This window comes from Neoarius graeffei, chromosome 3 (assembly GCF_027579695.1).
Source record: "Neoarius graeffei isolate fNeoGra1 chromosome 3, fNeoGra1.pri, whole genome shotgun sequence".
Lineage (NCBI taxonomy): Eukaryota > Metazoa > Chordata > Actinopteri > Siluriformes > Ariidae > Neoarius > Neoarius graeffei.
In genome coordinates this window covers 27,300,910-27,326,359 of record NC_083571.1, presented here as the reverse complement: position 1 = coordinate 27,326,359, position 25,450 = coordinate 27,300,910, and the positions used below count along the sequence as shown (strand labels likewise).

Below are 25,450 nucleotides of genomic sequence, written 5' to 3'. Positions count from 1 at the left end.
CAGAAACCTGGTTGAAAATGCATTTGAAAACAACCAGAGGTCGGGAGCCTTCTGTGATCCAACTTTAAATCGTACTGCGATGCGGTACCATCCTTCTGAAGCTAGCACACCATTCCACAACCAGCCGCCTGATACGCGTGTTCTCTAAGCGGCGCCTCGAGGCATTTTCTTCAGCCAGCCGAATTGGTGAAAGAGCTCTTAGCGGAGCCATCTTGGCTTTTAGCATGAGCTTGAAAAAATAATATCCTGGATGGTTATCGTAGAGATTGGAGTGCATCTGAACGTCTCTGCATTAGACAGTGCAAAAAGCCCAACAACATTCTGTTGGTGCGTCACCTCGACGTGATTTCAAGAAACAGCCTTCTGATATGGAGTCAGACGCGCTACCTTTGCGCCACGAGGTCTGAGCGGAGCTGGCGCAGACCGTACCACCAAGGCACAGAGTTGGCATCGCTCTGAAATCTGAACTCAAGCTTTGCCAGAGGACGAGCACAAGCTCAATACAAAAGCACAGCCTGACTGGACTCCCCTTCCCAATATAGTCAGCGATATTTCCAAGATCATACGGTATGGCAGTTCTCACCTCGGAGTGTGAGTGCAAAGTGTGGACAAGTGATGCTCAACTTAGGCGCGAGACACGCGACGTGACAAGACCGAGAGTCAGCTTTGTTTTGGCTCACATCAAACTTTTACATGTTCAATGAACAGCGACGTTTTTGAACGCGACAAAGACCAGGTGGCATGAGCAGGGGATTCGCTTAATCAGAGGGAGCTGTCGAAAATGAGCGTCCGAGGTTCTGACACGCTTTGGCCGCTAAAGAAACCTAAGAGCGTAGCCTGGGAAGCTCACTGAGGGGCGCATCAGTGTTTTAATCTTATGGTCCAATGGCCAGTTCACTCCTTGTCAGAGGAATAGGCTTGTTTTTTAGTCGTTTGGTCTCCTTGTCCCAAAAAGACAAGCAGGTGATGCGTGTCAAACCAGTCCAATACCAGGAGAAGAAAGGCATTCCTGGAACCAAGGCAAGACCTCTATGAAGAAGAGTCGTGCTGGTAGCATTGTGCAAGTGAGCCGCTGGTCAAGATCCTTCAGGTTGTAAAAGAAAACACATGTCCCGTGCTCACCTTAGAGCCTGCACTGCTCAGTAGATAGGTACAAGGTTCAGCGTTCTTTGAGTGAACTGTACGGTTTGACAGGTTAAACAAGCACTTTTTTGACATTATTTGTGCCAGCTGACAGCCAATCAAGAGGAAAAGCTGCTGAGGGATGCTTTTACTGAGTGAAGTAGAGACAAGATGACACCTTGTTGTCGTTGGATAGTGCTGTTGAACGAAAAATAGGGGACAAGCACCCTGCTGTTCATTTCATGAGTCAGTTACAGGAAAAAGCTTATGACGGGCGCAAGAAGGTCTCTGATCCAGTGCGGAGGACAAATTTTCTCAGCGGAAACAGTTGGACGTGTGCGCCCACGGGCCCGACCGATTCTTTCCCGAAGGCTGACCCGGGAGCCCGAATAGCTCAGTCGGTAGAGCATCAGACTTTTAATCTGAGGGTCCAGGGTTCAAGTCCCTGTTCGGGCGCTTATTTCGACAGGTTCATCTTCTCGCAGAAACCTGGTTGAAAATGCATTTGAAAACAACCAGAGGTCGGGAGCCTTCTGTGATCCAACTTTAAATCGTACTGCGATGCGGTACCATCCTTCTGAAGCTAGCACACCATTCCACAACCAGCCGCCTGATACGCGTGTTCTCTAAGCGGCGCCTCGAGGCATTTTCTTCAGCCAGCCGAATTGGTGAAAGAGCTCTTAGCGGAGCCATCTTGGCTTTTAGCATGAGCTTGAAAAAATAATATCCTGGATGGTTATCGTAGAGATTGGAGTGCATCTGAACGTCTCTGCATTAGACAGTGCAAAAAGCCCAACAACATTCTGTTGGTGCGTCACCTCGACGTGATTTCAAGAAACAGCCTTCTGATATGGAGTCAGACGCGCTACCTTTGCGCCACGAGGTCTGAGCGGAGCTGGCGCAGACCGTACCACCAAGGCACAGAGTTGGCATCGCTCTGAAATCTGAACTCAAGCTTTGCCAGAGGACGAGCACAAGCTCAATACAAAAGCACAGCCTGACTGGACTCCCCTTCCCAATATAGTCAGCGATATTTCCAAGATCATACGGTATGGCAGTTCTCACCTCGGAGTGTGAGTGCAAAGTGTGGACAAGTGATGCTCAACTTAGGCGCGAGACACGCGACGTGACAAGACCGAGAGTCAGCTTTGTTTTGGCTCACATCAAACTTTTACATGTTCAATGAACAGCGACGTTTTTGAACGCGACAAAGACCAGGTGGCATGAGCAGGGGGTTCGCTTAATCAGAGGGAGCTGTCGAAAATGAGCGTCCGAGGTTCTGACACGCTTTGGCCGCTAAAGAAACCTAAGAGCGTAGCCTGGGAAGCTCACTGAGGAGCGCATCAGTGTTTTAATCTGATGCTCCAATGGCCAGTTCACTCCTTGTCAGAGGAATAGGCTTGTTTTTTAGTCGTTTGGTCTCCTTGTCCCGAAAAGACAAGCAGGTGATGCGTGTCAAACCAGTCCAATACCAGGAGAAGAAAGGCATTCCTGGAACCAAGGCAAGACCTCTATGAAGAAGAGTCGTGCTGGTAGCATTGTGCAAGTGAGCCGCTGGTCAAGATCCTTCAGGTTGTAAAAGAAAACACATGTCCCGTGCTCACCTTAGAGCCTGCACTGCTCAGTAGATAGGTACAAGGTTCAGCGTTCTTTGAGTGAACTGTACGGTTTGACAGGTTAAACAAGCACTTTTTTGACATTATTTGTGCCAGCCGACAGCCAATCAAGAGGAAAAGCTGCTGAGGGATGCTTTTACTGAGTGAAGTAGAGACAAGATGACACCTTGTTGTCGTTGGATAGTGCTGTTGAACGAAAAATAGGGGACAAGCACCCTGCTGTTCATTTCATGAGTCAGTTACAGGAAAAAGCTTATGACGGGCGCAAGAAGGTCTCTGATCCAGTGCGGAGGACAAATTTTCTCAGCGGAAACAGTTGGACGTGTGCGCCCACGGGCCCGACCGATTCTTTCCCGAAGGCTGACCCGGGAGCCTGAATAGCTCAGTCGGTAGAGCATCAGACTTTTAATCTGAGGGTCCAGGGTTCAAGTCCCTGTTCAGGCGCTTATTTCGACAGGTTCATCTTCTCGCAGAAACCTGGTTGAAAATGCATTTGAAAACAACCAGAGGTCGGGAGCCTTCTGTGATCCAACTTTAAATCGTACTGCGATGCGGTACCATTCTTCTGAAGCTAGCACACCATTCCACAACCAGCCGCCTGATACGCGTGTTCTCTAAGCGGCGCCTCGAGGCATTTTCTTCAGCCAGCCGAATTGGTGAAAGAGCTCTTAGCGGAGCCATCTTGGCTTTTAGCATGAGCTTGAAAAAATAATATCCTGGATGGTTATCGTAGAGATTGGAGTGCATCTGAACGTCTCTGCATTAGACAGTGCAAAAAGCCCAACAACATTCTGTTGGTGCGTCACCTCGACGTGATTTCAAGAAACAGCCTTCTGATATGGAGTCAGACGCGCTACCTTTGCGCCACGAGGTCTGAGCGGAGCTGGCGCAGACCGTACCACCAAGGCACAGAGTTGGCATCGCTCTGAAATCTGAACTCAAGCTTTGCCAGAGGACGAGCACAAGCTCAATACAAAAGCACAGCCTGACTGGACTCCCCTTCCCAATATAGTCAGCGATATTTCCAAGATCATACGGTATGGCAGTTCTCACCTCGGAGTGTGAGTGCAAAGTGTGGACAAGTGATGCTCAACTTAGGCGCGAGACACGCGACGTGACAAGACCGAGAGTCAGCTTTGTTTTGGCTCACATCAAACTTTTACATGTTCAATGAACAGCGACGTTTTTGAACGCGACAAAGACCAGGTGGCATGAGCAGGGGGTTCGCTTAATCAGAGGGAGCTGTCGAAAATGAGCGTCCGAGGTTCTGACACGCTTTGGCCGCTAAAGAAACCTAAGAGCGTAGCCTGGGAAGCTCACTGAGGAGCGCATCAGTGTTTTAATCTGATGCTCCAATGGCCAGTTCACTCCTTGTCAGAGGAATAGGCTTGTTTTTTAGTCGTTTGGTCTCCTTGTCCCGAAAAGACAAGCAGGTGATGCGTGTCAAACCAGTCCAATACCAGGAGAAGAAAGGCATTCCTGGAACCAAGGCAAGACCTCTATGAAGAAGAGTCGTGCTGGTAGCATTGTGCAAGTGAGCCGCTGGTCAAGATCCTTCAGGTTGTAAAAGAAAACACATGTCCCGTGCTCACCTTAGAGCCTGCACTGCTCAGTAGATAGGTACAAGGTTCAGCTTTCTTTGAGTGAACTGTACGGTTTGACAGGTTAAACAAGCACTTTTTTGACATTATTTTTGCCAGCCGACAGCCAATCAAGAGGAAAAGCTGCTGAGGGATGCTTTTACTGAGTGAAGTAGAGACAAGATGACACCTTGTTGTCGTTGGATAGTGCTGTTGAACGAAAACTAGGGGACAAGCACCCTGCTGTTCATTTCATGAGTCAGTTACAGGAAAAAGCTTATGACGGGCGCAAGAAGGTCTCTGATCCAGTGCGGAGGACAAATTTTCTCAGCGGAAACAGTTGGACGTGTGCGCCCACGGGCCCGACCGATTCTTTCCCGAAGGCTGACCCGGGAGCCCGAATAGCTCAGTCGGTAGAGCATCAGACTTTTAATCTGAGGGTCCAGGGTTCAAGTCCCTGTTCGGGCGCTTATTTCGACAGGTTCATCTTCTCGCAGAAACCTGGTTGAAAATGCATTTGAAAACAACCAGAGGTCGGGAGCCTTCTGTGATCCAACTTTAAATCGTACTGCGATGCGGTACCATTCTTCTGAAGCTAGCACACCATTCCACAACCAGCCGCCTGATACGCGTGTTCTCTAAGCGGCGCCTCGAGGCATTTTCTTCAGCCAGCCGAATTGGTGAAAGAGCTCTTAGCGGAGCCATCTTGGCTTTTAGCATGAGCTTGAAAAAATAATATCCTGGATGGTTATCGTAGAGATTGGAGTGCATCTGAACGTCTCTGCATTAGACAGTGCAAAAAGCCCAACAACATTCTGTTGGTGCGTCACCTCGACGTGATTTCAAGAAACAGCCTTCTGATATGGAGTCAGACGCGCTACCTTTGCGCCACGAGGTCTGAGCGGAGCTGGCGCAGACCGTACCACCAAGGCACAGAGTTGGCATCGCTCTGAAATCTGAACTCAAGCTTTGCCAGAGGACGAGCACAAGCTCAATACAAAAGCACAGCCTGACTGGACTCCCCTTCCCAATATAGTCAGCGATATTTCCAAGATCATACGGTATGGCAGTTCTCACCTCGGAGTGTGAGTGCAAAGTGTGGACAAGTGATGCTCAACTTAGGCGCGAGACACGCGACGTGACAAGACCGAGAGTCAGCTTTGTTTTGGCTCACATCAAACTTTTACATGTTCAATGAACAGCGACGTTTTTGAACGCGACAAAGACCAGGTGGCATGAGCAGGGGGTTCGCTTAATCAGAGGGAGCTGTCGAAAATGAGCGTCCGAGGTTCTGACACGCTTTGGCCGCTAAAGAAACCTAAGAGCGTAGCCTGGGAAGCTCACTGAGGAGCGCATCAGTGTTTTAATCTGATGCTCCAATGGCCAGTTCACTCCTTGTCAGAGGAATAGGCTTGTTTTTTAGTCGTTTGGTCTCCTTGTCCCGAAAAGACAAGCAGGTGATGCGTGTCAAACCAGTCCAATACCAGGAGAAGAAAGGCATTCCTGGAACCAAGGCAAGACCTCTATGAAGAAGAGTCGTGCTGGTAGCATTGTGCAAGTGAGCCGCTGGTCAAGATCCTTCAGGTTGTAAAAGAAAACACATGTCCCGTGCTCACCTTAGAGCCTGCACTGCTCAGTAGATAGGTACAAGGTTCAGCTTTCTTTGAGTGAACTGTACGGTTTGACAGGTTAAACAAGCACTTTTTTGACATTATTTGTGCCAGCCGACAGCCAATCAAGAGGAAAAGCTGCTGAGGGATGCTTTTACTGAGTGAAGTAGAGACAAGATGACACCTTGTTGTCGTTGGATAGTGCTGTTGAACGAAAAATAGGGGACAAGCACCCTGCTGTTCATTTCATGAGTCAGTTACAGGAAAAAGCTTATGACGGGCGCAAGAAGGTCTCTGATCCAGTGCGGAGGACAAATTTTCTCAGCGGAAACAGTTGGACGTGTGCGCCCACGGGCCCGACCGATTCTTTCCCGAAGGCTGACCCGGGAGCCCGAATAGCTCAGTCGGTAGAGCATCAGACTTTTAATCTGAGGGTCCAGGGTTCAAGTCCCTGTTCGGGCGCTTATTTCGACAGGTTCATCTTCTCGCAGAAACCTGGTTGAAAATGCATTTGAAAACAACCAGAGGTCGGGAGCCTTCTGTGATCCAACTTTAAATCGTACTGCGATGCGGTACCATTCTTCTGAAGCTAGCACACCATTCCACAACCAGCCGCCTGATACGCGTGTTCTCTAAGCGGCGCCTCGAGGCATTTTCTTCAGCCAGCCGAATTGGTGAAAGAGCTCTTAGCGGAGCCATCTTGGCTTTTAGCATGAGCTTGAAAAAATAATATCCTGGATGGTTATCGTAGAGATTGGAGTGCATCTGAACGTCTCTGCATTAGACAGTGCAAAAAGCCCAACAACATTCTGTTGGTGCGTCACCTCGACGTGATTTCAAGAAACAGCCTTCTGATATGGAGTCAGACGCGCTACCTTTGCGCCACGAGGTCTGAGCGGAGCTGGCGCAGACCGTACCACCAAGGCACAGAGTTGGCATCGCTCTGAAATCTGAACTCAAGCTTTGCCAGAGGACGAGCACAAGCTCAATACAAAAGCACAGCCTGACTGGACTCCCCTTCCCAATATAGTCAGCGATATTTCCAAGATCATACGGTATGGCAGTTCTCACCTCGGAGTGTGAGTGCAAAGTGTGGACAAGTGATGCTCAACTTAGGCGCGAGACACGCGACGTGACAAGACCGAGAGTCAGCTTTGTTTTGGCTCACATCAAACTTTTACATGTTCAATGAACAGCGACGTTTTTGAACGCGACAAAGACCAGGTGGCATGAGCAGGGGGTTCGCTTAATCAGAGGGAGCTGTCGAAAATGAGCGTCCGAGGTTCTGACACGCGTTGGCCGCTAAAGAAACCTAAGAGCGTAGCCTGGGAAGCTCACTGAGGAGCGCATCAGTGTTTTAATCTGATGCTCCAATGGCCAGTTCACTCCTTGTCAGAGGAATAGGCTTGTTTTTTAGTCGTTTGGTCTCCTTGTCCCGAAAAGACAAGCAGGTGATGCGTGTCAAACCAGTCCAATACCAGGAGAAGAAAGGCATTCCTGGAACCAAGGCAAGACCTCTATGAAGAAGAGTCGTGCTGGTAGCATTGTGCAAGTGAGCCGCTGGTCAAGATCCTTCAGGTTGTAAAAGAAAACACATGTCCCGTGCTCACCTTAGAGCCTGCACTGCTCAGTAGATAGGTACAAGGTTCAGCTTTCTTTGAGTGAACTGTACGGTTTGACAGGTTAAACAAGCACTTTTTTGACATTATTTGTGCCAGCCGACAGCCAATCAAGAGGAAAAGCTGCTGAGGGATGCTTTTACTGAGTGAAGTAGAGACAAGATGACACCTTGTTGTCGTTGGATAGTGCTGTTGAACGAAAAATAGGGGACAAGCACCCTGCTGTTCATTTCATGAGTCAGTTACAGGAAAAAGCTTATGACGGGCGCAAGAAGGTCTCTGATCCAGTGCGGAGGACAAATTTTCTCAGCGGAAACAGTTGGACGTGTGCGCCCACGGGCCCGACCGATTCTTTCCCGAAGGCTGACCCGGGAGACCGAATAGCTCAGTCGGTAGAGCATCAGACTTTTAATCTGAGGGTCCAGGGTTCAAGTCCCTGTTCGGGCGCTTATTTCGACAGGTTCATCTTCTCGCAGAAACCTGGTTGAAAATGCATTTGAAAACAACCAGAGGTCGGGAGCCTTCTGTGATCCAACTTTAAATCGTACTGCGATGCGGTACCATTCTTCTGAAGCTAGCACACCATTCCACAACCAGCCGCCTGATACGCGTGTTCTCTAAGCGGCGCCTCGAGGCATTTTCTTCAGCCAGCCGAATTGGTGAAAGAGCTCTTAGCGGAGCCATCTTGGCTTTTAGCATGAGCTTGAAAAAATAATATCCTGGATGGTTATCGTAGAGATTGGAGTGCATCTGAACGTCTCTGCATTAGACAGTGCAAAAAGCCCAACAACATTCTGTTGGTGCGTCACCTCGACGTGATTTCAAGAAACAGCCTTCTGATATGGAGTCAGACGCGCTACCTTTGCGCCACGAGGTCTGAGCGGAGCTGGCGCAGACCGTACCACCAAGGCACAGAGTTGGCATCGCTCTGAAATCTGAACTCAAGCTTTGCCAGAGGACGAGCACAAGCTCAATACAAAAGCACAGCCTGACTGGACTCCCCTTCCCAATATAGTCAGCGATATTTCCAAGATCATACGGTATGGCAGTTCTCACCTCGGAGTGTGAGTGCAAAGTGTGGACAAGTGATGCTCAACTTAGGCGCGAGACACGCGACGTGACAAGACCGAGAGTCAGCTTTGTTTTGGCTCACATCATACTTTTACATGTTCAATGAACAGCGACGTTTTTGAATGCGACAAAGACCAGGTGGCATGAGCAGGGGGTTCGCTTAATCAGAGGGAGCTGTCGAAAATGAGCGTCCGAGGTTCTGACACGCTTTGGCCGCTAAAGAAACCTAAGAGCGTAGCCTGGGAAGCTCACTGAGGAGCGCATCAGTGTTTTAATCTGATGCTCCAATGGCCAGTTCACTCCTTGTCAGAGGAATAGGCTTGTTTTTTAGTCGTTTGGTCTCCTTGTCCCGAAAAGACAAGCAGGTGATGCGTGTCAAACCAGTCCAATACCAGGAGAAGAAAGGCATTCCTGGAACCAAGGCAAGACCTCTATGAAGAAGAGTCGTGCTGGTAGCATTGTGCAAGTGAGCCGCTGGTCAAGATCCTTCAGGTTGTAAAAGAAAACACATGTCCCGTGCTCACCTTAGAGCCTGCACTGCTCAGTAGATAGGTACAAGGTTCAGCGTTCTTTGAGTGAACTGTACGGTTTGACAGGTTAAACAAGCACTTTTTTGACATTATTTGTGCCAGCCGACAGCCAATCAAGAGGAAAAGCTGCTGAGGGATGCTTTTACTGAGTGAAGTAGAGACAAGATGACACCTTGTTGTCGTTGGATAGTGCTGTTGAACGAAAAATAGGGGACAAGCACCCTGCTGTTCATTTCATGAGTCAGTTACAGGAAAAAGCTTATGACGGGCGCAAGAAGGTCTCTGATCCAGTGCGGAGGACAAATTTTCTCAGCGGAAACAGTTGGACGTGTGCGCCCACGGGCCCGACCGATTCTTTCCCGAAGGCTGACCCGGGAGCCCGAATAGCTCAGTCGGTAGAGCATCAGACTTTTAATCTGAGGGTCCAGGGTTCAAGTCCCTGTTCGGGCGCTTATTTCGACAGGTTCATCTTCTCGCAGAAACCTGGTTGAAAATGCATTTGAAAACAACCAGAGGTCGGGAGCCTTCTGTGATCCAACTTTAAATCGTACTGCGATGCGGTACCATTCTTCTGAAGCTAGCACACCATTCCACAACCAGCCGCCTGATACGCGTGTTCTCTAAGCGGCGCCTCGAGGCATTTTCTTCAGCCAGCCGAATTGGTGAAAGAGCTCTTAGCGGAGCCATCTTGGCTTTTAGCATGAGCTTGAAAAAATAATATCCTGGATGGTTATCGTAGAGATTGGAGTGCATCTGAACGTCTCTGCATTAGACAGTGCAAAAAGCCCAACAACATTCTGTTGGTGCGTCACCTCGACGTGATTTCAAGAAACAGCCTTCTGATATGGAGTCAGACGCGCTACCTTTGCGCCACGAGGTCTGAGCGGAGCTGGCGCAGACCGTACCACCAAGGCACAGAGTTGGCATCGCTCTGAAATCTGAACTCAAGCTTTGCCAGAGGACGAGCACAAGCTCAATACAAAAGCACAGCCTGACTGGACTCCCCTTCCCAATATAGTCAGCGATATTTCCAAGATCATACGGTATGGCAGTTCTCACCTCGGAGTGTGAGTGCAAAGTGTGGACAAGTGATGCTCAACTTAGGCGCGAGACACGCGACGTGACAAGACCGAGAGTCAGCTTTGTTTTGGCTCACATCAAACTTTTACATGTTCAATGAACAGCGACGTTTTTGAACGCGACAAAGACCAGGTGGCATGAGCAGGGGGTTCGCTTAATCAGAGGGAGCTGTCGAAAATGAGCGTCCGAGGTTCTGACACGCTTTGGCCGCTAAAGAAACCTAAGAGCGTAGCCTGGGAAGCTCACTGAGGAGCGCATCAGTGTTTTAATCTGATGCTCCAATGGCCAGTTCACTCCTTGTCAGAGGAATAGGCTTGTTTTTTAGTCGTTTGGTCTCCTTGTCCCGAAAAGACAAGCAGGTGATGCGTGTCAAACCAGTCCAATACCAGGAGAAGAAAGGCATTCCTGGAACCAAGGCAAGACCTCTATGAAGAAGAGTCGTGCTGGTAGCATTGTGCAAGTGAGCCGCTGGTCAAGATCCTTCAGGTTGTAAAAGAAAACACATGTCCCGTGCTCACCTTAGAGCCTGCACTGCTCAGTAGATAGGTACAAGGTTCAGCTTTCTTTGAGTGAACTGTACGGTTTGACAGGTTAAACAAGCACTTTTTTGACATTATTTGTGCCAGCCGACAGCCAATCAAGAGGAAAAGCTGCTGAGGGATGCTTTTACTGAGTGAAGTAGAGACAAGATGACACCTTGTTGTCGTTGGATAGTGCTGTTGAACGAAAAATAGGGGACAAGCACCCTGCTGTTCATTTCATGAGTCAGTTACAGGAAAAAGCTTATGACGGGCGCAAGAAGGTCTCTGATCCAGTGCGGAGGACAAATTTTCTCAGCGGAAACAGTTGGACGTGTGCGCCCACGGGCCCGACCGATTCTTTCCCGAAGGCTGACCCGGGAGCCCGAATAGCTCAGTCGGTAGAGCATCAGACTTTTAATCTGAGGGTCCAGGGTTCAAGTCCCTGTTCGGGCGCTTATTTCGACAGGTTCATCTTCTCGCAGAAACCTGGTTGAAAATGCATTTGAAAACAACCAGAGGTCGGGAGCCTTCTGTGATCCAACTTTAAATCGTACTGCGATGCGGTACCATTCTTCTGAAGCTAGCACACCATTCCACAACCAGCCGCCTGATACGCGTGTTCTCTAAGCGGCGCCTCGAGGCATTTTCTTCAGCCAGCCGAATTGGTGAAAGAGCTCTTAGCGGAGCCATCTTGGCTTTTAGCATGAGCTTGAAAAAATAATATCCTGGATGGTTATCGTAGAGATTGGAGTGCATCTGAACGTCTCTGCATTAGACAGTGCAAAAAGCCCAACAACATTCTGTTGGTGCGTCACCTCGACGTGATTTCAAGAAACAGCCTTCTGATATGGAGTCAGACGCGCTACCTTTGCGCCACGAGGTCTGAGCGGAGCTGGCGCAGACCGTACCACCAAGGCACAGAGTTGGCATCGCTCTGAAATCTGAACTCAAGCTTTGCCAGAGGACGAGCACAAGCTCAATACAAAAGCACAGCCTGACTGGACTCCCCTTCCCAATATAGTCAGCGATATTTCCAAGATCATACGGTATGGCAGTTCTCACCTCGGAGTGTGAGTGCAAAGTGTGGACAAGTGATGCTCAACTTAGGCGCGAGACACGCGACGTGACAAGACCGAGAGTCAGCTTTGTTTTGGCTCACATCAAACTTTTACATGTTCAATGAACAGCGACGTTTTTGAACGCGACAAAGACCAGGTGGCATGAGCAGGGGGTTCGCTTAATCAGAGGGAGCTGTCGAAAATGAGCGTCCGAGGTTCTGACACGCTTTGGCCGCTAAAGAAACCTAAGAGCGTAGCCTGGGAAGCTCACTGAGGAGCGCATCAGTGTTTTAATCTGATGCTCCAATGGCCAGTTCACTCCTTGTCAGAGGAATAGGCTTGTTTTTTAGTCGTTTGGTCTCCTTGTCCCGAAAAGACAAGCAGGTGATGCGTGTCAAACCAGTCCAATACCAGGAGAAGAAAGGCATTCCTGGAACCAAGGCAAGACCTCTATGAAGAAGAGTCGTGCTGGTAGCATTGTGCAAGTGAGCCGCTGGTCAAGATCCTTCAGGTTGTAAAAGAAAACACATGTCCCGTGCTCACCTTAGAGCCTGCACTGCTCAGTAGATAGGTACAAGGTTCAGCGTTCTTTGAGTGAACTGTACGGTTTGACAGGTTAAACAAGCACTTTTTTGACATTATTTTTGCCAGCCGACAGCCAATCAAGAGGAAAAGCTGCTGAGGGATGCTTTTACTGAGTGAAGTAGAGACAAGATGACACCTTGTTGTCGTTGGATAGTGCTGTTGAACGAAAAATAGGGGACAAGCACCCTGCTGTTCATTTCATGAGTCAGTTACAGGAAAAAGCTTATGACGGGCGCAAGAAGGTCTCTGATCCAGTGCGGAGGACAAATTTTCTCAGCGGAAACAGTTGGACGTGTGCACCCACGGGCCTGACCGATTCTTTCCCGAAGGCTGACCCGGGAGCCTGAATAGCTCAGTCGGTAGAGCATCAGACTTTTAATCTGAGGGTCCAGGGTTCAAGTCCCTGTTCGGGCGCTTATTTCGACAGGTTCATCTTCTCGCAGAAACCTGGTTGAAAATGCATTTGAAAACAACCAGAGGTCGGGAGCCTTCTGTGATCCAACTTTAAATCGTACTGCGATGCGGTACCATTCTTCTGAAGCTAGCACACCATTCCACAACCAGCCGCCTGATACGCGTGTTCTCTAAGCGGCGCCTCGAGGCATTTTCTTCAGCCAGCCGAATTGGTGAAAGAGCTCTTAGCGGAGCCATCTTGGCTTTTAGCATGAGCTTGAAAAAATAATATCCTGGATGGTTATCGTAGAGATTGGAGTGCATCTGAACGTCTCTGCATTAGACAGTGCAAAAAGCCCAACAACATTCTGTTGGTGCGTCACCTCGACGTGATTTCAAGAAACAGCCTTCTGATATGGAGTCAGACGCGCTACCTTTGCGCCACGAGGTCTGAGCGGAGCTGGCGCAGACCGTACCACCAAGGCACAGAGTTGGCATCGCTCTGAAATCTGAACTCAAGCTTTGCCAGAGGACGAGCACAAGCTCAATACAAAAGCACAGCCTGACTGGACTCCCCTTCCCAATATAGTCAGCGATATTTCCAAGATCATACGGTATGGCAGTTCTCACCTCGGAGTGTGAGTGCAAAGTGTGGACAAGTGATGCTCAACTTAGGCGCGAGACACGCGACGTGACAAGACCGAGAGTCAGCTTTGTTTTGGCTCACATCAAACTTTTACATGTTCAATGAACAGCGACGTTTTTGAACGCGACAAAGACCAGGTGGCATGAGCAGGGGGTTCGCTTAATCAGAGGGAGCTGTCGAAAATGAGCGTCCGAGGTTCTGACACGCTTTGGCCGCTAAAGAAACCTAAGAGCGTAGCCTGGGAAGCTCACTGAGGAGCGCATCAGTGTTTTAATCTGATGCTCCAATGGCCAGTTCACTCCTTGTCAGAGGAATAGGCTTGTTTTTTAGTCGTTTGGTCTCCTTGTCCCGAAAAGACAAGCAGGTGATGCGTGTCAAACCAGTCCAATACCAGGAGAAGAAAGGCATTCCTGGAACCAAGGCAAGACCTCTATGAAGAAGAGTCGTGCTGGTAGCATTGTGCAAGTGAGCCGCTGGTCAAGATCCTTCAGGTTGTAAAAGAAAACACATGTCCCGTGCTCACCTTAGAGCCTGCACTGCTCAGTAGATAGGTACAAGGTTCAGCGTTCTTTGAGTGAACTGTACGGTTTGACAGGTTAAACAAGCACTTTTTTGACATTATTTTTGCCAGCCGACAGCCAATCAAGAGGAAAAGCTGCTGAGGGATGCTTTTACTGAGTGAAGTAGAGACAAGATGACACCTTGTTGTCGTTGGATAGTGCTGTTGAACGAAAAATAGGGGACAAGCACCCTGCTGTTCATTTCATGAGTCAGTTACAGGAAAAAGCTTATGACGGGCGCAAGAAGGTCTCTGATCCAGTGCGGAGGACAAATTTTCTCAGCGGAAACAGTTGGACGTGTGCACCCACGGGCCTGACCGATTCTTTCCCGAAGGCTGACCCGGGAGCCTGAATAGCTCAGTCGGTAGAGCATCAGACTTTTAATCTGAGGGTCCAGGGTTCAAGTCCCTGTTCGGGCGCTTATTTCGACAGGTTCATCTTCTCGCAGAAACCTGGTTGAAAATGCATTTGAAAACAACCAGAGGTCGGGAGCCTTCTGTGATCCAACTTTAAATCGTACTGCGATGCGGTACCATTCTTCTGAAGCTAGCACACCATTCCACAACCAGCCGCCTGATACGCGTGTTCTCTAAGCGGCGCCTCGAGGCATTTTCTTCAGCCAGCCGAATTGGTGAAAGAGCTCTTAGCGGAGCCATCTTGGCTTTTAGCATGAGCTTGAAAAAATAATATCCTGGATGGTTATCGTAGAGATTGGAGTGCATCTGAACGTCTCTGCATTAGACAGTGCAAAAAGCCCAACAACATTCTGTTGGTGCGTCACCTCGACGTGATTTCAAGAAACAGCCTTCTGATATGGAGTCAGACGCGCTACCTTTGCGCCACGAGGTCTGAGCGGAGCTGGCGCAGACCGTACCACCAAGGCACAGAGTTGGCATCGCTCTGAAATCTGAACTCAAGCTTTGCCAGAGGACGAGCACAAGCTCAATACAAAAGCACAGCCTGACTGGACTCCCCTTCCCAATATAGTCAGCGATATTTCCAAGATCATACGGTATGGCAGTTCTCACCTCGGAGTGTGAGTGCAAAGTGTGGACAAGTGATGCTCAACTTAGGCGCGAGACACGCGACGTGACAAGACCGAGAGTCAGCTTTGTTTTGGCTCACATCAAACTTTTACATGTTCAATGAACAGCGACGTTTTTGAACGCGACAAAGACCAGGTGGCATGAGCAGGGGGTTCGCTTAATCAGAGGAAGCTGTCGAAAATGAGCGTCCGAGGTTCTGACACGCTTTGGCCGCTAAAGAAACCTAAGAGCGTAGCCTGGGAAGCTCACTGAGGAGCGCATCAGTGTTTTAATCTGATGCTCCAATGGCCAGTTCACTCCTTGTCAGAGGAATAGGCTTGTTTTTTAGTCGTTTGGTCTCCTTGTCCCGAAAAGACAAGCAGGTGATGCGTGTCAAACCAGTCCAATACCAGGAGAAGAAAGGCATTCCTGGAACCAAGGCAAGACCTCTATGAAGAAGAGTCGTGCTGGTAGCATTGTGCAAGTGAGCCGCTGGTCAAGATCCTTCAGGTTGTAAAAGAAAACACATGTCCCGTGCTCACCTTAGAGCCTGCACTGCTCAGTAGATAGGTACAAGGTTCAGCTTTCTTTGAGTGAACTGTACGGTTTGACAGGTTAAACAAGCACTTTTTTGACATTATTTTTGCCAGCCGACAGCCAATCAAGAGGAAAAGCTGCTGAGGGATGCTTTTACTGAGTGAAGTAGAGACAAGATGACACCTTGTTGTCGTTGGATAGTGCTGTTGAACGAAAAATAGGGGACAAGCACCCTGCTGTTCATTTCATGAGTCAGTTACAGGAAAAAGCTTATGACGGGCGCAAGAAGGTCTCTGATCCAGTGCGGAGGACAAATTTTCTCAGCGGAAACAGTTGGACGTGTGCGCCCACGGGCCCGACCGATTCTTTCCCGAAGGCTGACCCGGGAGCCCGAATAGCTCAGTCGGTAGAGCATCAGACTTTTAATCTGAGGGTCCAGGGTTCAAGTCCCTGTTCGGGCGCTTATTTCGACAGGTTCATCTTCTCGCAGAAACCTGGTTGAAAATGCATTTGAAAACAACCAGAGGTCGGGAGCCTTCTGTGATCCAACTTTAAATCGTACTGCGATGCGGTACCATCCTTCTGAAGCTAGCACACCATTCCACAACCAGCCGCCTGATACGCGTGTTCTCTAAGCGGCGCCTCGAGGCATTTTCTTCAGCCAGCCGAATTGGTGAAAGAGCTCTTAGCGGAGCCATCTTGGCTTTTAGCATGAGCTTGAAAAAATAATATCCTGGATGGTTATCGTAGACATTGGAGTGCATCTGAACGTCTCTGCATTAGACAGTGCAAAAAGCCCAACAACATTCTGTTGGTGCGTCACCTCGACGTGATTTCAAGAAACAGCCTTCTGATATGGAGTCAGACGCGCTACCTTTGCGCCACGAGGTCTGAGCGGAGCTGGCACAGACCGTACCACCAAGGCACAGAGTTGGCATCGCTCTGAAATCTGAACTCAAGCTTTGCCAGAGGACGAGCACAAGCTCAATACAAAAGCACAGCCTGACTGGACTCCCCTTCCCAATATAGTCAGCGATATTTCCAAGATCATACGGTATGGCAGTTCTCACCTCGGAGTGTGAGTGCAAAGTGTGGACAAGTGATGCTCAACTTAGGCGCGAGACACGCGACGTGACAAGACCGAGAGTCAGCTTTGTTTTGGCTCACATCATACTTTTACATGTTCAATGAACAGCGACGTTTTTGAACGCGACAAAGACCAGGTGGCATGAGCAGGGGGTTCGCTTAATCAGAGGGAGCTGTCGAAAATGAGCGTCCGAGGTTCTGACACGCTTTGGCCGCTAAAGAAACCTAAGAGCGTAGCCTGGGAAGCTCACTGAGGAGCGCATCAGTGTTTTAATCTGATGCTCCAATGGCCAGTTCACTCCTTGTCAGAGGAATAGGCTTGTTTTTTAGTCGTTTGGTCTCCTTGTCCCGAAAAGACAAGCAGGTGATGCGTGTCAAACCAGTCCAATACCAGGAGAAGAAAGGCATTCCTGGAACCAAGGCAAGACCTCTATGAAGAAGAGTCGTGCTGGTAGCATTGTGCAAGTGAGCCGCTGGTCAAGATCCTTCAGGTTGTAAAAGAAAACACATGTCCCGTGCTCACCTTAGAGCCTGCACTGCTCAGTAGATAGGTACAAGGTTCAGCGTTCTTTGAGTGAACTGTACGGTTTGACAGGTTAAACAAGCACGTTTTTGACATTATTTGTGCCAGCCGACAGCCAATCAAGAGGAAAAGCTGCTGAGGGATGCTTTTACTGAGTGAAGTAGAGACAAGATGACACCTTGTTGTCGTTGGATAGTGCTGTTGAACGAAAAATAGGGGACAAGCACCCTGCTGTTCATTTCATGAGTCAGTTACAGGAAAAAGCTTATGACGGGCGCAAGAAGGTCTCTGATCCAGTGCGGAGGACAAATTTTCTCAGCGGAAACAGTTGGACGTGTGCGCCCACGGGCCCGACCGATTCTTTCCCGAAGGCTGACCCGGGAGCCTGAATAGCTCAGTCGGTAGAGCATCAGACTTTTAATCTGAGGGTCCAGGGTTCAAGTCCCTGTTTGGGCGCTTATTTCGACAGGTTCATCTTCTCGCAGAAACCTGGTTGAAAATGCATTTGAAAACAACCAGAGGTCGGGAGCCTTCTGTGATCCAACTTTAAATCGTACTGCGATGCGGTACCATCCTTCTGAAGCTAGCACACCATTCCACAACCAGCCGCATACGCGTGTTCTCTAAGCGGCGCCTCGAGGCATTTTCTTCAGCGAGCCAAATTGGTGAAAGAGCTCTTAGCGGAGCCATCTTGGCTTTTAGCATGAGCTTGAAAAAATAATATCCTGGATGGTTATCGTAGAGATTGGAGTGCATCTGAACGTCTCTGCATTAGACAGTGCAAAAAGCCCAACAACATTCTGTTGGTGCGTCACCTCGACGTGATTTCAAGAAACAGCCTTCTGATATGGAGTCAGACGCGCTACCTTTGCGCCACGAGGTCTGAGCGGAGCTGGCGCAGACCGTACCACCAAGGCACAGAGTTGGCATCGCTCTGAAATCTGAACTCAAGCTTTGCCAGAGGAAGAGCACAAGCTCAATACAAAAGCACAGCCTGACTGGACTCCCCTTCCCAATATAGTCAGCGATATTTCCAAGATCATACGGTATGGCAGTTCTCACCTCGGAGTGTGAGTGCAAAGTGTGGACAAGTGATGCTCAACTTAGGCGCGAGACACGCGACGTGACAAGACCGAGAGTCAGCTTTGTTTTGGCTCACATCATACTTTTACATGTTCAATGAACAGCGACGTTTTTGAACGCGACAAAGACCAGGTGGCATGAGCAGGGGGTTCGCTTAATCAGAGGGAGCTGTCGAAAATGAGCGTCCGAGGTTCTGACACGCTTTGGCCGCTAAAGAAACCTAAGAGCGTAGCCTGGGAAGCTCACTGAGGAGCGCATCAGTGTTTTAATCTGATGCTCCAATGGCCAGTTCACTCCTTGTCAGAGGAATAGGCTTGTTTTTTAGTCGTTTGGTCTCCTTGTCCCGAAAAGACAAGCAGGTGATGCGTGTCAAACCAGTCCAATACCAGGAGAAGAAAGGCATTCCTGGAACCAAGGCAAGACCTCTATGAAGAAGAGTCGTGCTGGTAGCATTGTGCAAGTGAGCCGCTGGTCAAGATCCTTCAGGTTGTAAAAGAAAACACATGTCCCGTGCTCACCTTAGAGCCTGCACTGCTCAGTAGATAGGTACAAGGTTCAGCGTTCTTTGAGTGAACTGTACGGTTTGACAGGTTAAACAAGCACTTTTTTGACATTATTTGTGCCAGCCGACAGCCAATCAAGAGGAAAAGCTGCTGAGGGATGCTTTTACTGAGTGAAGTAGAGACAAGATGACACCTTGTTGTCGTTGGATAGTGCTGTTGAACGAAAAATAGGGGACAAGCACCCTGCTGTTCATTTCATGAGTCAGTTACAGGAAAAAGCTTATGACGGGCGCAAGAAGGTCTCTGATCCAGTGCGGAGGACAAATTTTCTCAGCGGAAACAGTTGGACGTGTGCGCCCACGGGCCCGACCGATTCTTTCCCGAAGGCTGACCCGGGAGCCCGAATAGCTCAGTCGGTAGAGCATCAGACTTTTAATCTGAGGGTCCAGGGTTCAAGTCCCTGTTCGGGCGCTTATTTCGACAGGTTCATCTTCTCGCAGAAACCTGGTTGAAAATGCATTTGAAAACAACCAGAGGTCGGGAGCCTTCTGTGATCCAACTTTAAATCGTACTGCGATGCGGTACCATCCTTCTGAAGCTAGCACACCATTCCACAACCAGCCGCCTGATACGCGTGTTCTCTAAGCGGCGCCTCGAGGCATTTTCTTCAGCCAGCCGAATTGGTGAAAGAGCTCTTAGCGGAGCCATCTTGGCTTTTAGCATGAGCTTGAAAAAATAATATCCTGGATGGTTATCGTAGAGATTGGAGTGCATCTGAACGTCTCTGCATTAGACAGTGCAAAAAGCCCAACAACATTCTGTTGGTGCGTCACCTCGACGTGATTTCAAGAAACAGCCTTCTGATATGGAGTCAGACGCGCTACCTTTGCGCCACGAGGTCTGAGCGGAGCTGGCGCAGACCGTACCACCAAGGCACAGAGTTGGCATCGCTCTGAAATCTGAACTCAAGCTTTGCCAGAGGACGAGCACAAGCTCAATACAAAAGCACAGCCTGACTGGACTCCCCTTCCCAATATAGTCAGCGATATTTCCAAGATCATACGGTATGGCAGTTCTCACCTCGGAGTGTGAGTGCAAAGTGTGGACAAGTGATGCTCAACTTAGGCGCGAGACACGCGACGTGACAAGACCGAGAGTCAGCTTTGTTTTGGCTCACATCATACTTTTACATGTTCAATGAACAGCGACGTTTTTGAATGCGACAAAGACCAGGTGGCATGAGCAGGGGGTTCGCTTAATCAGAGGGAGCTGTCGAAAATGAGCGTCCGAGGTTCTGACACGCTTTGGCCGCTAAAGAAACCTAAGAGCGTAGCCTGGGAAGCTCACTGAGGAGCGCATCAGTGTTTTAATCTGATGCTCCAATGGCCAGTTCACTCCTTGTCAGAGGAATAGGCTTGTTTTTTAGTCGTTTGGTCTCCTTGTCCCGAAAAGACAAGCAGGTGATGCGTGTCAAACCAGTCCAATACCAGGAGAAGAAAGGCATTCCTGGAACCAAGGCAAGACCTCTATGAAGAAGAGTCGTGCTGGTAGCATTGTGCAAGTGAGCCGCTGGTCAAGATCCTTCAGGTTGTAAAAGAAAACACATGTCCCGTGCTCACCTTAGAGCCTGCACTGCTCAGTAGATAGGTACAAGGTTCAGCGTTCTTTGAGTGAACTGTACGGTTTGACAGGTTAAACAAGCACTTTTTTGACATTATTTTTGCCAGCCGACAGCCAATCAAGAGGAAAAGCTGCTGAGGGATGCTTTTACTGAGTGAAGTAGAGACAAGATGACACCTTGTTGTCGTTGGATAGTGCTGTTGAACGAAAAATAGGGGACAAGCACCCTGCTGTTCATTTCATGAGTCAGTTACAGGAAAAAGCTTATGACGGGCGCAAGAAGGTCTCTGATCCAGTGCGGAGGACAAATTTTCTCAGCGGAAACAGTTGGACGTGTGCGCCCACGGGCCCGACCGATTCTTTCCCGAAGGCTGACCCGGGAGCCCGAATAGCTCAGTCGGTAGAGCATCAGACTTTTAATCTGAGGGTCCAGGGTTCAAGTCCCTGTTCGGGCGCTTATTTCGACAGGTTCATCTTCTCGCAGAAACCTGGTTGAAAATGCATTTGAAAACAACCAGAGGTCGGGAGCCTTCTGTGATCCAACTTTAAATCGTACTGCGATGCGGTACCATCCTTCTGAAGCTAGCACACCATTCCACAACCAGCCGCCTGATACGCGTGTTCTCTAAGCGGCGCCTCGAGGCATTTTCTTCAGCCAGCCGAATTGGTGAAAGAGCTCTTAGCGGAGCCATCTTGGCTTTTAGCATGAGCTTGAAAAAATAATATCCTGGATGGTTATCGTAGAGATTGGAGTGCATCTGAACGTCTCTGCATTAGACAGTGCAAAAAGCCCAACAACATTCTGTTGGTGCGTCACCTCGACGTGATTTCAAGAAACAGCCTTCTGATATGGAGTCAGACGCGCTACCTTTGCGCCACGAGGTCTGAGCGGAGCTGGCGCAGACCGTACCACCAAGGCACAGAGTTGGCATCGCTCTGAAATCTGAACTCAAGCTTTGCCAGAGGACGAGCACAAGCTCAATACAAAAGCACAGCCTGACTGGACTCCCCTTCCCAATATAGTCAGCGATATTTCCAAGATCATACGGTATGGCAGTTCTCACCTCGGAGTGTGAGTGCAAAGTGTGGACAAGTGATGCTCAACTTAGGCGCGAGACACGCGACGTGACAAGACCGAGAGTCAGCTTTGTTTTGGCTCACATCATACTTTTACATGTTCAATGAACAGCGACGTTTTTGAATGCGACAAAGACCAGGTGGCATGAGCAGGGGGTTCGCTTAATCAGAGGGAGCTGTCGAAAATGAGCGTCCGAGGTTCTGACACGCTTTGGCCGCTAAAGAAACCTAAGAGCGTAGCCTGGGAAGCTCACTGAGGAGCGCATCAGTGTTTTAATCTGATGCTCCAATGGCCAGTTCACTCCTTGTCAGAGGAATAGGCTTGTTTTTTAGTCGTTTGGTCTCCTTGTCCCGAAAAGACAAGCAGGTGATGCGTGTCAAACCAGTCCAATACCAGGAGAAGAAAGGCATTCCTGGAACCAAGGCAAGACCTCTATGAAGAAGAGTCGTGCTGGTAGCATTGTGCAAGTGAGCCGCTGGTCAAGATCCTTCAGGTTGTAAAAGAAAACACATGTCCCGTGCTCACCTTAGAGCCTGCACTGCTCAGTAGATAGGTACAAGGTTCAGCGTTCTTTGAGTGAACTGTACGGTTTGACAGGTTAAACAAGCACTTTTTTGACATTATTTTTGCCAGCCGACAGCCAATCAAGAGGAAAAGCTGCTGAGGGATGCTTTTACTGAGTGAAGTAGAGACAAGATGACACCTTGTTGTCGTTGGATAGTGCTGTTGAACGAAAAATAGGGGACAAGCACCCTGCTGTTCATTTCATGAGTCAGTTACAGGAAAAAGCTTATGACGGGCGCAAGAAGGTCTCTGATCCAGTGCGGAGGACAAATTTTCTCAGCGGAAACAGTTGGACGTGTGCGCCCACGGGCCCGACCGATTCTTTCCCGAAGGCTGACCCGGGAGCCCGAATAGCTCAGTCGGTAGAGCATCAGACTTTTAATCTGAGGGTCCAGGGTTCAAGTCCCTGTTCGGGCGCTTATTTCGACAGGTTCATCTTCTCGCAGAAACCTGGTTGAAAATGCATTTGAAAACAACCAGAGGTCGGGAGCCTTCTGTGATCCAACTTTAAATCGTACTGCGATGCGGTACCATTCTTCTGAAGCTAGCACACCATTCCACAACCAGCCGCCTGATACGCGTGTTCTCTAAGCGGCGCCTCGAGGCATTTTCTTCAGCCAGCCGAATTGGTGAAAGAGCTCTTAGCGGAGCCATCTTGGCTTTTAGCATGAGCTTGAAAAAATAATATCCTGGATGGTTATCGTAGAGATTGGAGTGCATCTGAACGTCTCTGCATTAGACAGTGCAAAAAGCCCAACAACATTCTGTTGGTGCGTCACCTCGACGTGATTTCAAGAAACAGCCTTCTGATATGGAGTCAGACGCGCTACCTTTGCGCCACGAGGTCTGAGCGGAGCTGGCGCAGACCGTACCACCAAGGCACAGAGTTGGCATCGCTCTGAAATCTGAACTCAAGCTTTGCCAGAGGACGAGCACAAGCTCAATACAAAAGCACAGCCTGACTGGACTCCCCTTCCCAATATAGTCAGCGATATTTCCAAGATCATACGGTATGGCAGTTCTCACCTCGGAGTGTGAGTGCAAAGTGTGGACAAGTGATGCTCAACTTAGGCGCGAGACACGCGATGTGACAAGACCGAGAGTCAGCTTTGTTTTGGCTCACATCAAACTTTTACATGTTCAATGAACAGCGACGTTTTTGAACGCGACAAAGACCAGGTGGCATGAGCAGGGGGTTCGCTTAATCAGAGGGAGCTGTCGAAAATGAGCGTCCGAGGTTCTGACACGCTTTGGCCGCTAACGAAACCTAAGAGCGTAGCCTGGGAAGCTCACTGAGGAGCGCATCAGTGTTTTAATCTGATGCTCCAATGGCCAGTTCACTCCTTGTCAGAGGAATAGGCTTGTTTTTTAGTCGTTTGGTCTCCTTGTCCCGAAAAGACAAGCAGGTGATGCGTGTCAAACCAGTCCAATACCAGGAGAAGAAAGGCATTCCTGGAACCAAGGCAAGACCTCTATGAAGAAGAGTCGTGCTGGTAGCATTGTGCAAGTGAGCCGCTGGTCAAGATCCTTCAGGTTGTAAAAGAAAACACATGTCCCGTGCTCACCTTAGAGCCTGCACTGCTCAGTAGATAGGTACAAGGTTCAGCGTTCTTTGAGTGAACTGTACGGTTTGACAGGTTAAACAAGCACTTTTTTGACATTATTTTTGCCAGCCGACAGCCAATCAAGAGGAAAAGCTGCTGAGGGATGCTTTTACTGAGTGAAGTAGAGACAAGATGACACCTTGTTGTCGTTGGATAGTGCTGTTGAACGAAAAATAGGGGACAAGCACCCTGCTGTTCATTTCATGAGTCAGTTACAGGAAAAAGCTTATGACGGGCGCAAGAAGGTCTCTGATCCAGTGCGGAGGACAAATTTTCTCAGCGGAAACAGTTGGACGTGTGCGCCCACGGGCCCGACCGATTCTTTCCCGAAGGCTGACCCGGGAGCCTGAATAGCTCAGTCGGTAGAGCATCAGACTTTTAATCTGAGGGTCCAGGGTTCAAGTCCCTGTTCGGGTGCTTATTTCGACAGGTTCATCTTCTCGCAGAAACCTGGTTGAAAATGCATTTGAAAACAACCAGAGGTCGGGAGCCTTCTGTGATCCAACTTTAAATCGTACTGCGATGCGGTACCATCCTTCTGAAGCTAGCACACCATTCCACAACCAGCCGCCTGATACGCGTGTTCTCTAAGCGGCGCCTCGAGGCATTTTCTTCAGCCAGCCGAATTGGTGAAAGAGCTCTTAGCGGAGCCATCTTGGCTTTTAGCATGAGCTTGAAAAAATAATATCCTGGATGGTTATCGTAGAGATTGGAGTGCATCTGAACGTCTCTGCATTAGACAGTGCAAAAAGCCCAACAACATTCTGTTGGTGCGTCACCTCGACGTGATTTCAAGAAACAGCCTTCTGATATGGAGTCAGACGCGCTACCTTTGCGCCACGAGGTCTGAGCGGAGCTGGCGCAGACCGTACCACCAAGGCACAGAGTTGGCATCGCTCTGAAATCTGAACTCAAGCTTTGCCAGAGGACGAGCACAAGCTCAATACAAAAGCACAGCCTGACTGGACTCCCCTTCCCAATATAGTCAGCGATATTTCCAAGATCATACGGTATGGCAGTTCTCACCTCGGAGTGTGAGTGCAAAGTGTGGACAAGTGATGCTCAACTTAGGCGCGAGACACGCGACGTGACAAGACCGAGAGTCAGCTTTGTTTTGGCTCACATCATACTTTTACATGTTCAATGAACAGCGACGTTTTTGAACGCGACAAAGACCAGGTGGCATGAGCAGGGGGTTCGCTTAATCAGAGGGAGCTGTCGAAAATGAGCGTCCGAGGTTCTGACACGCTTTGGCCGCTAAAGAAACCTAAGAGCGTAGCCTGGGAAGCTCACTGAGGAGCGCATCAGTGTTTTAATCTGATGCTCCAATGGCCAGTTCACTCCTTGTCAGAGGAATAGGCTTGTTTTTTAGTCGTTTGGTCTCCTTGTCCCGAAAAGACAAGCAGGTGATGCGTGTCAAACCAGTCCAATACCAGGAGAAGAAAGGCATTCCTGGAACCAAGGCAAGACCTCTATGAAGAAGAGTCGTGCTGGTAGCATTGTGCAAGTGAGCCGCTGGTCAAGATCCTTCAGGTTGTAAAAGAAAACACATGTCCCGTGCTCACCTTAGAGCCTGCACTGCTCAGTAGATAGGTACAAGGTTCAGCGTTCTTTGAGTGAACTGTACGGTTTGACAGGTTAAACAAGCACTTTTTTGACATTATTTTTGCCAGCCGACAGCCAATCAAGAGGAAAAGCTGCTGAGGGATGCTTTTACTGAGTGAAGTAGAGACAAGATGACACCTTGTTGTCGTTGGATAGTGCTGTTGAACGAAAAATAGGGGACAAGCACCCTGCTGTTCATTTCATGAGTCAGTTACAGGAAAAAGCTTATGA

At 49.2% G+C, this 25,450-nt stretch overlaps 15 non-coding genes across 15 annotated transcripts; all 15 read left to right on the top strand.

The window, feature by feature from the left end:
- Positions 1-1,505: 1,505 nt before the first annotated feature.
- trnak-uuu (transfer RNA lysine (anticodon UUU)) lies at positions 1,506-1,578 on the top strand. The gene has a single exon. It is a non-coding gene; the product is annotated as a tRNA-Lys (tRNA).
- Positions 1,579-3,109: 1,531 nt separating this feature from the next.
- Positions 3,110-3,182, top strand: trnak-uuu (transfer RNA lysine (anticodon UUU)). The gene has a single exon. It is a non-coding gene; the product is annotated as a tRNA-Lys (tRNA).
- Positions 3,183-4,713: 1,531 nt separating this feature from the next.
- Positions 4,714-4,786, top strand: trnak-uuu (transfer RNA lysine (anticodon UUU)). Its single transcript has one exon. It is a non-coding gene; the product is annotated as a tRNA-Lys (tRNA).
- A 1,531-nt stretch (positions 4,787-6,317) lies between these two features.
- trnak-uuu (transfer RNA lysine (anticodon UUU)) lies at positions 6,318-6,390 on the top strand. Its single transcript has one exon. It is a non-coding gene; the product is annotated as a tRNA-Lys (tRNA).
- A 1,531-nt stretch (positions 6,391-7,921) lies between these two features.
- On the top strand, positions 7,922-7,994 carry trnak-uuu (transfer RNA lysine (anticodon UUU)). The gene has a single exon. It is a non-coding gene; the product is annotated as a tRNA-Lys (tRNA).
- A 1,531-nt stretch (positions 7,995-9,525) lies between these two features.
- On the top strand, positions 9,526-9,598 carry trnak-uuu (transfer RNA lysine (anticodon UUU)). The gene has a single exon. It is a non-coding gene; the product is annotated as a tRNA-Lys (tRNA).
- A 1,531-nt stretch (positions 9,599-11,129) lies between these two features.
- On the top strand, positions 11,130-11,202 carry trnak-uuu (transfer RNA lysine (anticodon UUU)). Its single transcript has one exon. It is a non-coding gene; the product is annotated as a tRNA-Lys (tRNA).
- A 1,531-nt stretch (positions 11,203-12,733) lies between these two features.
- On the top strand, positions 12,734-12,806 carry trnak-uuu (transfer RNA lysine (anticodon UUU)). The gene has a single exon. It is a non-coding gene; the product is annotated as a tRNA-Lys (tRNA).
- Positions 12,807-14,337: 1,531 nt separating this feature from the next.
- On the top strand, positions 14,338-14,410 carry trnak-uuu (transfer RNA lysine (anticodon UUU)). The gene has a single exon. It is a non-coding gene; the product is annotated as a tRNA-Lys (tRNA).
- A 1,531-nt stretch (positions 14,411-15,941) lies between these two features.
- Positions 15,942-16,014, top strand: trnak-uuu (transfer RNA lysine (anticodon UUU)). Its single transcript has one exon. It is a non-coding gene; the product is annotated as a tRNA-Lys (tRNA).
- A 1,531-nt stretch (positions 16,015-17,545) lies between these two features.
- trnak-uuu (transfer RNA lysine (anticodon UUU)) lies at positions 17,546-17,618 on the top strand. The gene has a single exon. It is a non-coding gene; the product is annotated as a tRNA-Lys (tRNA).
- Positions 17,619-19,146: 1,528 nt separating this feature from the next.
- Positions 19,147-19,219, top strand: trnak-uuu (transfer RNA lysine (anticodon UUU)). The gene has a single exon. It is a non-coding gene; the product is annotated as a tRNA-Lys (tRNA).
- Positions 19,220-20,750: 1,531 nt separating this feature from the next.
- Positions 20,751-20,823, top strand: trnak-uuu (transfer RNA lysine (anticodon UUU)). The gene has a single exon. It is a non-coding gene; the product is annotated as a tRNA-Lys (tRNA).
- A 1,531-nt stretch (positions 20,824-22,354) lies between these two features.
- On the top strand, positions 22,355-22,427 carry trnak-uuu (transfer RNA lysine (anticodon UUU)). The gene has a single exon. It is a non-coding gene; the product is annotated as a tRNA-Lys (tRNA).
- A 1,531-nt stretch (positions 22,428-23,958) lies between these two features.
- Positions 23,959-24,031, top strand: trnak-uuu (transfer RNA lysine (anticodon UUU)). Its single transcript has one exon. It is a non-coding gene; the product is annotated as a tRNA-Lys (tRNA).
- Positions 24,032-25,450: the final 1,419 nt, after the last annotated feature.